Source organism: Lynx rufus, unplaced genomic scaffold (genome assembly GCF_022079265.1).
Source record: "Lynx rufus isolate CCGP_SWC_20201006 ecotype Redwood Valley unplaced genomic scaffold, mLynRuf1.p SCAF_26, whole genome shotgun sequence".
Lineage (NCBI taxonomy): Eukaryota > Metazoa > Chordata > Mammalia > Carnivora > Felidae > Lynx > Lynx rufus.
In genome coordinates this window covers 15,244,226-15,258,533 of record NW_025814841.1, presented here as the reverse complement: position 1 = coordinate 15,258,533, position 14,308 = coordinate 15,244,226, and positions in this window count along the sequence as shown.

The following is a 14,308-nucleotide window of genomic DNA, read 5'->3' as shown; positions in this document are numbered from 1 at the left end:
CTTGTCTTCCCAGTGCAGGTCCCCCAGGTCTAGGGGACCTGGTGTGGGATTTCTTCCTTTCCCTTCTCTGTGCTTGTGGTGTCCTTCCTGTTTGTGGTTAGTCTCACTGAGAGTTTGTTTCCCAACTGCATCTCCACCCCTCCTACCCTTTTTGATGTGGTTTATTCTTTACAATTAACAGTGGAGAGGCTGTTCTGCCAGTCTTTGGATTGTTATCTGGGTTAGTTGCACTGATGTGGCTATTGTCTAAGGTGTATCTGTGGGACAAGGTGAGCTTAGGATCCTCCTACTCTACCACCTCCCCAGGCTTCCAAAAATAATTGTTCTTTTACTTTTTGTAATGTTGATGTAGACTGTTCTTTTGGGTTGTGGTTTGAGGGAATACTCATTTGGGGGAGAAAGATTTATATGTCTTATTTAAGCCCTTTCATCCCAGAAATGAAGAGAACTAAAGCTTGAAAGGAAGATTGTGGAGGTATATTTAAGGGTAATATTTTGAAATATTTAATTTGTTTCCTTTTTTATACTGAATCCCCCTTGCCATTAAAACTAATATCAAAATATTCATGACTTATTACCCCAAAGAAGAGAGACCAAGGACCACAGAGGCAAAGGAATCCATTAAGTTTATAAATGGATTTTGAAATAGCTCAGCATAAATAATAGTTTTGAAAGCCTTATTCTCAAGACCCAGTTGTTTACATTTTTTGAATTTCAGAACTTTGTTTTTAATATCAGGGATTTAGGACATGGAATTTGATGTCTATGTTTATTTAATGAGAGTAGATTGACTATAAGATTGTAAATTTACAACTGTGCAGAAATGGAAGCTTTTGAGTAAAGTTCAGTGATAGACCAAAAAGAAAAAAAGGTACATTTCTGCATAGTAATGCTAGTGACTAAATTTTGACCTGCACATATCAAAATTATAAAGGAAAGAACAGCATGGAGCAATGTGGCCTCCCCCTCCACTTGATGTCACTTAATGCAGTGGAGGACAGTGATCCCCAAACTAATAGCAAAATAAATGGAGTAGAGAGCAAAATTAATTCTGGAACTAAATGACATGAGAGATGGATATGGACGACAGCTCCCTTCCTGTCTTCCCTAAACCCCCTCTTCCAAGTCATCTAAACTGAGGAACAGGAACCTTGAAAATAGGAAGAAAGGCAGGAGTCCTGCTAGTCTAGGGATTGGAACTGATAGGTCAACACATTCAGATTTAGAAGGAATGGACAAGAATGACATGCTTATTTGTTTTTTAACTTAACAAATTCATTGAGGGTTTTAACACATACAAAAAAAGTTAATTGCTCCGCCATAACATCATTGGTTTTTACTAAAGATAATCTTGACATTTCAATGAATATGTCAACATATCTCACTCTTCCAAGATACACAACTTGCACCATATACACACACTTTACCTTACATTTTTGCATTTAGTTGAATATAAACTCTCATATATTTTGCTATTCCCACCAATCACTACATAATTAAGAATTCTCAATTCTTACATTCTTTTATTTCAAGATGGTATATATTATTCTGTTTATGTGCCGTAATTTGTTAGAATCAGTACTTAATAACAGACATATTGTTTTTCCTTTTTGCTGGAGAACAGAAGTGGAATCCATTGCAGAGCTAGTATATATAATCTTTTGCTCTTATTTAATTATTTCCTTTAAGTTTGTTTTTCTTGGAACTTGAACTGACTGCGGCTGCAGGTGGTTGGCTTGCTTCCATTCTCAACATTCAGTTGACTATGAAAGAACAGCTGACTTTTTAAAATGAAAACAAAACTTTGATTCTCAATTTGGACGACAACAGAATTCTCTTTAGCCAATAAACAAACAAAAAGAACCAAATTTGAGAATAGGGCTGCACGAATATATTTTTGTTGTTTGTTTAAACAAATTTAATGTCAGGATACTTTCAGATTTATTCTAAAAATCGTATGAATAGTACAACAAAATTCCCATATGCCCTACATCCACTTTCCCCTGTTGTTAACAGCTTATGTTAGTATGACATTTACAACTAATGAACAAATGATGACACATTGTTATTAACTAAAGTCCATACTTCACTTACATTTCCTTCCTTTTAGGGTATTTGTTTGAACTGTTGTTCAGCTTGCTTTATGCAATGGGTATTTTAATTGTATGAAAAATTGGTTTAAAAAAAATTCATACTGCTACAAATGGATGCTCTGAATTACCTTAGAAGTCTAGGGAGAAAAGAGCTTATTAAAAATCCTTTGTACCTCACCACACAAGTATAATTAGGCAGGAAACTTGTGGCTAGAAAAGAGGAAAGCTCTAATTCTTCACTCTCACCCTTTTTTTTTTCCCACTGGTCCCAGGGCAGGACATTGCAACAGATGAGTAATTTCTGTTGGCACACTGTGGTAGGCAAGGGTAGCCATAGTCATGACAGTTTTTAAATGCTGGAAAGTCCCTTGAATTTCCACTTTGTGCCTGAAGGGTAGAGTTGGATCTTAATGCATCACTGGTAAAAGCAAGCTCTGCATACATGAGAGGCTTCTGATGACTTGGAAGATCCTCTCGGGTCTTATAGATCTCCCTTGTCTCACCTTGACCCCAAGCGTTAGGCATGGGGTTCTTTCTATCAGAACAGGGTCTGCTTCTTAGGACATGCTTCTGTTTTGTCTGAAGTATGGCCATATTTCCTATTGGCTTCATTACTCCTAAGACTCGGTCAGAGAAGCAGATGGGGCCCAGCGGTTTTCCCTTACTTTAATAGATAAAACTAATCCTGAGCATAAAAATAAAACCAGTATAATGACCAATCCATGCTAACCAATGTAATGTAATCTCTAGATCATTACCAATAGCTGGCATGGGGCCATCATGTGCTAAAGCATATTTACGTAGATTATCTTATGTAATCCTCACAACAACTCTTGGGAACTATTATTATGCCCATTTTACAGATGAGGAAACTGACACATAGAATGTTAAATAGCTTAAAAAAAAAAGGACTATTAAATAACTTACCACAGTCAGTCACATATCTAGTAAATGGCAGAGTTAGGATTTAAACCCTAAGCCTACAGTTTTAATCACGTTGCTATAAATTTTACCCCTAGTTTTGGGGGCATAGACAGTCAACAGATATTGCATAAATGAGTTAGTGAATGAATAATGAATGAAGGGAACATTTCCCAGGTGGTGAATCCTTGAGTGAGGTATGTGTTATATGAGTTGAGCTTAGTTTCCTGAAGAAATACAAATATATTTTGGTGTGCTTTTGGGTTTTGAATGGAAATAAGACTGCCTTCAAAGATATAAAAGAGGAAATGATTCTGTATATAAGGGGCAACATGAAAAAGTCATAGTGAAGGAAATAAAAAGGGAATAAAACAGCTACACATTCCTTTGACTGAATTCAGAGCATCACATGGAAAGAGACTGGGGACCTATGGTTTGAGTAGTTAATGTAACTGTATGCAAAAAGTAGTAGGGAATCATCTGAAGTCAGTCAGAGGGGGTGATTCAGTAATTGTTTTTCTTATTCAGTTACAAACTTTTGTACTGATCAGGATGCAGAGGGACCAAAGGCAGGAAATGGGAAACAGAGGAGGCTTCATTCATCTGCAGCCTGGATACATGATTGGCCATAGACACAAGGTGGAAGGAAACGTTTGAGGAGCTACTGGGGGGAGGCCAGAGGGAGAAGACATCCTCCTTATTAGGTCATTTCGAATGGGAAAAGAATGTAGTGTAATTCATTTCTCTTCCCAGCTTCTGAGATTCTCCTTTTTATTTTTCTTTTCTTCTTTTCATTGTAAGTCAGAATTCAATATTAATTTTTCCCCAATGAGCATGGGGCCTAATAAATTTTAAACATGATTATTGTTAAGACTCAACTATGCCCTCTAAGGAACAGTAACACAGAAAGTCCAAAACCGTGCTTGTTTTTAACTTTAAAATTGCATTCAGTGCTTTGGAATGCATGAGGACATCCTTTTTCTCATTTCATTTTGCTAAGAGTATAGTGAAGAAGGTTTACATTGTCACAAAATGCAAAACAGACTATCAAGAGATAGTCTGAGGAGGAGTTTCAGAAATACAGAGATTTCAGGGGAAAATGAAGTAAGATTTAAAACCTTCCCTGAAAAAATAAACCTAAGTGCTCTCACTTAGACCTCATCTTGTAGCCTGCGTTTCTCACACACAAATGCAACTCTGGAATTCTCTGTGAGGAATGCCAGCAGAGGGGAGAGTTCAAGCACATAGCACAACTTCTATAAAATTCTCTTTGAATATCTTTTTTTGCTCCAGGATTCCATTCTTTGTGGAGGCTATCATATATCTCTTTTCTCTGTTCCAGAAAAATCCTTTCAGCTTTTCCAGTAAAATGCTACTCTCTTCCTTTCTTTCCTGTATAAAGTTCCAAATGTGCTTGCATATTACAATTAGCTAGACAAAAGCAAAACAAAACAGCACCAAGCCAAATCCACAGCTATCTATTAGCCTTTTAAGTGTATCACTGAGGAAGCTCAATTGATCACATTATATAATATGTAAGTAATAAACTAGCCAAAAGTAAGGTTCTTTTTCAAATGCAAGGGGCAAAATAAACACATTACCCTTCTTCATCCCATTCCTATACTATAACTGCTCTTTCTTTCCTAGTGATATTCATTTCATTGTTGTGATTCACCCTTATACAGAAGGTCACATACCGGTCCATCTGTAATACTTCTTCATACAGAAAATATTAAGCCACCAGAGGAGCCATTGACAGAAGAAGCATTTTTAACAGGTGCTATGAAAAACAATGAGACCCTAAATTTATAGAGTTCTAAGCACTAGTCTAAGAGATGATGTGTGCATATGCCAGCCTTTTTATTTTTTTTTTTATTTTTTTTATTTTTTTTTAATTTTCAACGTTTATTTATTTTTGGGACAGAGAGAGACAGAGCATGAACGGGGGAGGGGCAGAGAGAGAGGGAGACACAGAATCGGAAACAGGCTCCAGGCTCTGAGCCATCAGCCCAGAGCCTGACGCGGGGCTGGAACTCATGGACCGCGAGATCGTGACCTGGCTGAAGTCGGACGCTTAACCGACTGCGCCACCCAGGCGCCCCTTTGCCAGCCTTTTTAAAATTTATCATTATTTCAAATGTTTACTTAGCTGAGGGTAAGAAGATTCTCCAACAACAGCTGTCAATAGAGTTAAAGGGCTTGTTTTGGAGAAAGCAGTGGTGAGTGGAGGTTTTGGAAATGAGAGGAAAGGAAGCCATCAGAGGTGTAAAAAAACATCATCAGATCCTGTCACATGCAAAATAAAGAATTCAAATATGATTAGTGGATATGTTAACATAGGAAGATTTTGGATTTTTTTTTTTTTGCTTCTATGAAGACAAATGGCTTGATAAAGCAATATAGTGTACTTTACTTAGAAGTTATTATAGATGCTTTCTTGCCCTAATGGTTTAAGATTTGGTTCCTGTGATGAGACCCAATTCCCACTAGACTGTAAATGCAATGAGGGCAGAAATTAATTTGCCATTTTTACTGCAGTGTCTCTGATGCCTGGCATGCAACAGGCGCCATAATAAATATTTGTTGAATAAATAATGATATGAGGGTACATCATAGATATAGATAATCTCTGATCTGAAGGACCTGATGATGATGATTACAAGTAATAGTTACGATTTATTCTATTCCTTCTTTGTGCCAAAGACTGCACTATAAATTTATACGTGGTACTTCACATTTCATTTAATCCTAAGGAGTATGTAGTATCATATTTTACAAATGAGAAAATCGAATTACAGACTTAGGACGACACCCCACCCACATCAGTCTGACATCAAGCCTGATCCTTTCACTGACTATCTTTGGACAAACATGTTCTATACACACACTGTGAACATAGAACTGAGTTAGGAACAACAGATTGAAGGTAGTATGTACTCTTGCCTCTTAAGGAGACAGTTAAAGGTAAATAACAACACTGGAGGGAGATGTTGCAAGGCCAGTTTGACAGATAATTGGTACAGAAAGTCAGTGCTGCAGTTTCAAAGGGGAAAGAATTTGCTGTGTCCTGAAGAGCTCAGAAAAATGTTCATGGGGCAAGGAAGCTTGAACTGAATGTTGAAACATGAGGAGAATTTCAATAGGGAGAAAGTGAGGGGAAGGATATGAACCAAGTTGAGCAGCAGGAATGCGCACCATGTGTTCAGAAAGGAAGGAGGAGACACGGTGGCTGGAGCAGGCTTTGGGGGACAGTGTTCATTTAAAGAAGTTGTTGGTAGACACGCAGTGCTGGGCAGCTCAGATGCTCAGCTAAGTTTGAAATGGGTCCCCTGACAACCCAAAATGTTTGAGATAGTATACGATTGAAAATAATTACTTTGCTTTCCATTTTAAAATGTTCTGTCTCGAACATTTCGCTTGTCTTCCTGCTGGTTTTATTTTCATGGATGTCTCTCACAAGGGGGGGATCATTTTCTGCGAAGGGAAATGAAATGAGATGGAATACAGCCAAGTTACAATTGAGTCCACATCCTGGTCCTAGAAATGTCTCCTGCCACCGCACCCACCGAGAAGAAGGGGCCACGCGCTGGCGCTACACGGGTTCACACGTCCACTGCCCACATGGTTCCGAGTCGTGTGCTTTTGCGAATGCCCTACAATCAAGGTTTACATGGTGTGTTCTCAGAACTGCTGGGTCCCTGAGCCATGTCTCATGGCTGCTGCAGACAAGAGGTGAGACTGCTCAGGAGGCTTGGAGTCAGTCCGCTGCCCTTCGTAAGCTCTGCCACTCCTCCACTGAATGTTTACTACATTGGAGTAATGCCTACACTGTTAGTTGAAACATGAATTCTCCAGAAGAAATACATTCAAAAAGTTCTTCTCCTTCACAAGCTAGACCCAGTCCAATCATTGCAGCCATTTTTATGGCAAAGGCTTTCAGTTTATCATTTGCCTTATAACTTCGTTATGCTTTTTGGCATTTCTTTCAGTATATAGTCAAATCTGATTTTTCCTTTGTGATTTCTCTCATAATTTTTATTTGGAGAAGATTCTTCTTACCAGCCAAGAGAAAATCTGCCTAGACTCTCCCCTAGTTTTCTATTTCTTCTTTTTTCTTCTAATTTTAACTCTTTAATCCATCTGGAAAATTTTTGTAATATGATGTGAGGATGTACTTAGTTATTTTATAAACAACCATTTTACCGGTTCTATTTCTTGGTTAATTTCTTCCATCCCTGTTAACGTGAGTAATTTGTAGACAAGGGTTTATTTTTATATGGTACCAATTATGTTTTATTCATCTCTTTGTCACTGTTTATTTTACTCAGGTGGGGGAGTATTAGCAATATTTGGCCGTGTGCCTGACTCACAGAAAAGAGCTAGCTGTTCCAATTTATCTTTTTTCCCCCCAGATGAATTGGAGTCATTTCTTTTTTATTGAAGTACAACTGGTACACAAAATCCTATTCACTTCAGGAATATCTCTTAGTGATTTAATATTTTTATACATTGCAAAATGATCCCCATGACAAGTCTAGTTACCATCTGTCACCATGAAAAGTTATTGCAGTATCATTCGCCATATTCTCTATACTGTACATCACATCCCTATGACTTTTTGTTTTATAACTTGCCTCTTAATCCCCTTCACCTATTTAGCCAGCCTCCAACCCCTCCCCCCCTCTGATAGCCAACAGTTTGTTTCCAGTTCCTAGGTCATCTCTTCACCCCCACCCCCACTCATATTCCCCACCTTGTGTTTTGGAGTGATGGTGAGTAGTTTTGGCGATTTCAGATAGGTGTGATCTCATGAGGAAAGTCTAGAGCTGTATTTCAGTGTTCCTTGTGCCACTTGATCAGAATTACTACATCAGCACCTTTGGGGGTGGGGCCCAGCTTTTTGGTGTTGAGAGCACCTAATATGGAAACAGAGGTACACATGAAAAGGATCCTGCACAAATGAGGCGTGAAGGCAACAGGGTCTAAATAAAGATGGTGGTAGGGATAAAGAACCAGACAGGTATAATCTATTTCAAGGTAAGAGTTGATAGCATTTTTTGAGCATTTATTCTATTGAGTTTGAATTCAGGAGATTGTTAGACGATCTGCCGCTGATAGAAATAGTGGACTGAGGGGGTGCCTGGGTGGCTCAGTTGTTAAGGTTGGACTTCAGCTCAGATCATGCTCAGATCCAGTTTGTGAGTTTGAACCTCGCATCGGGCTCTGTGCTGACAGCTCGGAGCCTGGAACCTGCCTCTGTGTCTCCCTCTCTCTCTCTGCCCCTCCCCTACTTGCACTCCATCTCTCTCTCAAAAATAAGATGAAAACATTAAAAAATTGGAAAAAATGGGGATTGAGGAAGGATTTTTTTCCTTCTGGGGGAAAACCATTCATTTATAAACATGTCAAATTTGACATGATGTGAAGATTTCTAATCATTAAATATCTTTTAAAAAGTGGATGGACACATGTACTTTGGCTCAGGTGAGAGAGGGCTCCGAGCAAAAGATGCACAGGGGTTAAAGCATTAGCTTTGGAAGTGATTTTATGTCCACCATTGGCCACTCAAGTCTCCGTGATCTTGAGCGGATTATCTCGTTTCTCTAATCCTCAATTTTGACACATGCTTGTAAATGAGAGGTAGGTAGATGTGATGCTTATCTACAGAGAGAAGGCGACTGCGAAGCCATCCAGACTAGATTACTCTGCCAATGGGGAGGGGGTGCCAATGGAAAGCAGAGGACAAAGGACTGAGACCGAGAAGCCACCACATTTAAAGGACAGTAGAACGAAGAGCTAGTAAACCAGCATAGAAGTTGGAGAAAGTACGGTTAGATAGAAACATTTCTAGCTCACTAGTGTCCCATATTTTTCAGTCCCCTGTCGCACTCAGTTGGACAGTGATTTCCATTATGTTTTTGTTAGCCACAAGACTCCTACTTCAAATGGCATCTGTGGCCAAAGTCTGGTGTGTAAAATGGGCAAGGGGAGATACTCTGGCTGAGGTGGGGATGCCGGCAGGAACCCCAGGCACTTGTCTCCTCCCTCGGCCTCTGAAAGCTGAGCTCCCAGACATCTCCCTAGAAGCTCTGGCTTAGACAGCAGGGTGTGGGATAGTTGTAGGGGGGAGGACCACCTTCCCTCTGTCTATGCAACAGCAAGGTAAACTAGCAGGCCCCAAAATACAGGGAGAGCCTGATCCTTGGTTTGTAAAAGAACGATTGGCTGAGTACTGACCTGGCTTGAAGAAGACAAGGTTTGAAGTCACAGCTTTGTCTATGCATGAAAGGGATGCTATTACAATACTACCCCCACTTTACTGTGATCCTCTGGCATTCCAGAAATGTATCCTACTTAGGACATTTATATCTTTCTTGTCCCAAACTACTGTGGATATTTGTGTTGTTTAAGTAAAAATATTTATTATATGTAGTTCGCCAGAAGTGTGATATTAAAGTCCCAGGAAAGAAATATAAGGAGAGCAGGTGATTATAGAGAGGCGTGCAGGAAGTTCATGGACATTTACCTTTTATGATCCATTATATTTTGTTCCCTTTATCTACTATCTTAAAAGTAAATTTAGAATCTGCCTAATGTTTTTTAAAAATATCTATTATAAAGATTAACCTTGCTTGTTACTTTGCCTCTGTCAGGCTACTAGTATTCTAAATTCCACTTAATAAGCACTTCACCCTCTGTTGAGAAAGATAACAATGCAAGCAATTAATTTCCTCTTTTAAGACTGATTCTGGCTTTTATATTCTAGTCTTTGGGGAACTAAAATTAGACCACAAATTACTTTAATGAAGAACACAAAATTCTGCTAGGCAATAGCAACTTCCTGTAATTTGCTGAGATTTAAGGATCATGTTCCAGAGTTGATACAGAAATTCAAATCTTTCCTGGAAAAGTGGATCCATTTATAACTTATAACAACTTGGGGAGTAATTTGTAAATCACTGAGTTGTAGTTCTTAAATTTCTGTGTGGATGGCAACCACCCGGATTGCTAGTTAAATCCTGAATTTCCAGCTTCCACCTTCTGTACTTTGATTTCAGTAGGTCTGGGGTAGGGCTCTGCCTCTTAATGAACCACTCTAGGTGATTCTGATACAGGTGGTCCACAGGTCATAGTCTGAGAGATGCTAGGAGTACAGACTAAGCTGACATTTGAGAAATCTTTTGAGGAAAGCACTTGATAGGTTTCCCTGGAGTGGCTAAACCATGGAGAATTTTCACCTTGCCCGGAAGCCCTGTGTTTTTATGTCAGCGGAGAGCTGCTGGGTGGTGAGCAGGTGGAGGTGAGATCCATTTAAGGGTGGAGATGAGGAAGTAAATAATCAGCAATATTATGGTCCTACCATAGTTATTTGGGCTGTGCTCTTGTTTCTGTTTTGGAAACTCCACAGTTTCTTCTGATGGTATCTTAAGTAATTTTCATACTTGCTGGTCCTTGGGTTCTATAAGCTTTTAAAATATGTATATGAATACCAGCTATGCAAGTCCAACTGTTAAGAAATTACCTTAACAACCGTGTTTCACATTTTTACAGAAGTTTATTTTCACTATCCATTCTTCCCTCAATATATCATCATGTATTAGAATTTCCCTTCCAAAGACACTGAAGAAAAAACATAATCCAGTTGTTTGAAATTAAGGCAGTTTTCTGAATTACGAAAGAATTGCCCTTGTAATACACCCACAACTACAGATCCATTCACGGATACGTTTCCTTTAAAGGGGATTGTGTAAAGAGAATATTGTCATCCCAGGGGCCTCAATGATAACTGGGCAAGAGGCAAGGTTTACCTTCTCTTCTGCTGGTCTTCAGCTGGGGGTAGCTCTACATGGTCATTGTTAGGCAGCGGAGTATTGCTGCAAGAGTGCCGGATGGTGTTACAAGGAGCAGCCTTGAGATTTGGCTTCAGTAGTTCTAGCCATTAGACCTTAGTAACTGAAGTTTGCCACTTTCTGCTCCCTGCTCCCATATTTTACATCTATTATCTCTTTCCCATTTATTTTTTTCAGTCACTCAGTACCTTTTCTTTGACACCTACAGGGTGCCATATTTCTCGTTATATGCTAGGGACGTGCTGATAGCACTCCAGAAGGGTGATGATGGTGGTAAAGATGGAGAGAAGATGGAGAGAAGTTGATGAACTCACTGTGCAGTTTTAAGTTTAAATGAGATAATGCAAGGAAACAGTGTCTAAAGATATAAAGTGCTATGCAAATGTAAATTATTAACATTTTGTTTCTTATAACCTATCCCTATCTGCCCATTTAATTGAAGTGCCCCAAGGTCTCTATTTGAAGAGCCTTGCAAATACATACCTTCATTGAATTCTATATGAAATGTTTAAAGATTAGAAAAAACCTAAATATCTATCTAGATAAGTAATCGATTACATAAATTATATTTATTTAATACCATATACCTGTACAGTATTAATACCTATTCACAGGAATATGTTAACAACAAATAATGACAATAAGTAACCTGAGAACTTAATGGGTGCCAGGGATAACTATAAGTTGCTTACTTATTATAACACCCCTATAAGGGAACTGAAGAAGAGAGAGGTTAAGTAATTTTCCCAAAGCCTCAAACTAATAAGTGATGGCTTTGGAATTTGGAAGCAGGTGGTTTGGTCCTTAGTCTCCACACATAATACTCGCATTTCGATAGGCAGAATGAATAAAGCGGCTCTATATGTAGTGGAAAGGAAGCTCTTGAAAACATATTATGAAGTGCAGAAGGGGTACCATCCCCCCCAAAGAGAGAAGGCAGAAAGGAAGGAAAAGAAGCAAAGGAGATCTGATTAGAAACATACATGCATCTGTAGAGAATATCTCTGGGGGGAGACACACAAAAAATGATAACTGTGGTTGCTTTCGGAGAGGGCCTGTAAATAGCTGAGAACAAGGATGGAAGAATCATCTTCACTATAAACCTCCCTTGCGACTTCTGATTTTTGTGCTGTATGAATACATAACCAATTTTAAAAGTAAATAGGTTTTTAAAATCGTAAGCCCTCATAATGAATCCATCTGAAGCAAATAATAGCCTTGTAATACATATCTTACATCCCAGTTGGGATGGCCTACAGTCACAAGTTCATGTTCGGCATGCCAAGAGGACCTCACTGGAGGATGACTTCAGGTTATTTCTCCATACGTGGCTAGGAAGCGGGCAACACTCCCAAGGAATGTCCGTCTGGCTACTCACTGACAGACTTTCCCCCAGCAGCCCAACCCAGCCTAGTCCAGAATGTTCTCTGTGGTGCCTGTCAGCCTAGGCCAGCATATTAAGGCTTAAGAAATCTGGATGAGCAAAGAGGAAGGGAATATCCAATGAATGGCACATAAAAGTTGTCTAATAAATAATTCCTGATGGGTAAGCCAAAAAGAGCAAAGGAGGAAAAAAGACCAAAAAAGTAGTTATATAAATGTATGTGCCCCACATCTACAAAACAGTGAGGTTGATTTTTTCACCCAAATCTGATAAACTGGCTCTGAATCCATCCTGAAAAAAAGTTCCTGGAATGGTCTCAGCAAGAGCCATTAGCTTAAAAGTCATCAGTGATACAAAAAGTTCTATTTAAACTTCCCTTTTCCCCCAGAAGTCGGCAGGTGGATGTGGGTATGAGAACAGGATTTTAACTTTATCATCATATCATGTGCCATTTATCCAGCCCATAAAAACCTTTGAAGCTTATAAAAGCAAAACACAGTGTTCTACTTAGAATTGCAGTTTTACACAGAGACTTGTTAAGACTTGAAATTGAGACAGACAAATATTTGAGGCTGTGGCTTCAGAAACCGTTTGGCTACCAGGCAAGACAGGGCTCTAAGGCTCTTTAACCCCTCAGAGGACGGCAGATACAGCGTAGATCCACATTGGATTCACGCATTTAAATGGATGAGAGGCCAAATTAAGTTCCCAGTCCTGACGAGGTGACACTTTACAAAATCAGAAATACATTCCCCTTCTAAAAACATAAAGAATATGTCATCGGGGCACCTGGGCGGTTCAGTCCATTAAGCATCCACCTTTGGCTCAGGTCATGATCTGGTGGTGTGTGAGTCTGAGCCCTGCATCGGGCTTTCCTCTGTCAGTGCAGAGCCTCCTTTAGATCCTCTGTCCCCCCCTCTCTTTGCCCCTCCCACGCTTGTGTGCATGCACTCTTTCTCTCAAAAATAAATAAACATTTAAAAAATTTTAAAAATAATAAAATACATTTAAAAACTAGGTCATTAATTGTATTTTCACTCCCAATTTTTCTTGGTCTTCCCTGTAACAAGATTGTAATTCTGTACCTTGCCATGGAACTCGAAGTAGGCCTTCTCTACGAGGAATATATTTCTCCATTCCATTTTTATCTGGCTTGAGGATGTGACTGGTTTTGGTCAGTGGAATAAGAGTGGAACAAACATACGGGACGTCTGAGCAGAGGTTTTAAGAGCTATCACAAAGTTGTGCCATTGTTCCCACTCTGTGCCTACAATGGTCTGTAGCAAAGGGCCCCTGCTCCTTCAATCTTGGATTCTGGAATAAAGAAGACATTTGGAGCAATCTCTGAGACAATCCCTAGCTAACTTGTAACATAAACGAGAAGTAAATCTTTGTTGTTGTAAACACTAAGATTTGGGAGTTTTTGTTTTTTTTTTTTTTACTACAGTATAACCTAGGGAAACCTGACCAATACAGAATAACAACTTGAATAGCCATGCTTGCTGCAGGAAATTTTAAAGGAAAAAGAAAAATAAAGGCAGTAAAACCTAAATTTGTAAGCCAGCCTTCTCACTGCCTCAGGCTGGGTGAATGATGGGCCTGGCAGGGGGGTCGGCTCCTGGTGTAGCATGCCTAGGTTAAGGTGGGTGGTAACCTGGGCATCTCAGCCGCAGGTGGGACCACTTTCTGCCCTTGGCCTCTGGGCTTGTATGGATGAACATTTGGGGCTCCGAGAATGTGTTTGGCCACACACATCTGTGGTATGCAGTCATCCAAGCTGCTGTGAGAAAATATTCTAATCCTGTAAACTCTTTGTAGGAGAAGTAGATAATTTAAAGCAGAATGTCGATGGTCTTGGTAAGCTTCACAGGCACTTGGATGTCTTTTCAGTATCAACCAGGAATTGCCTGCTCTTGTGAAAGTGGAAATGATACTTGAGGAACCAATAGATTTTGACATACATCAAAGAACATGTGTAAAGAGCCAGATAATAAATAATTTAGGCTTGGCGAGTCATACCAGCTCTGTTCCAAGTACTCAATATCTAATAATATCTAATA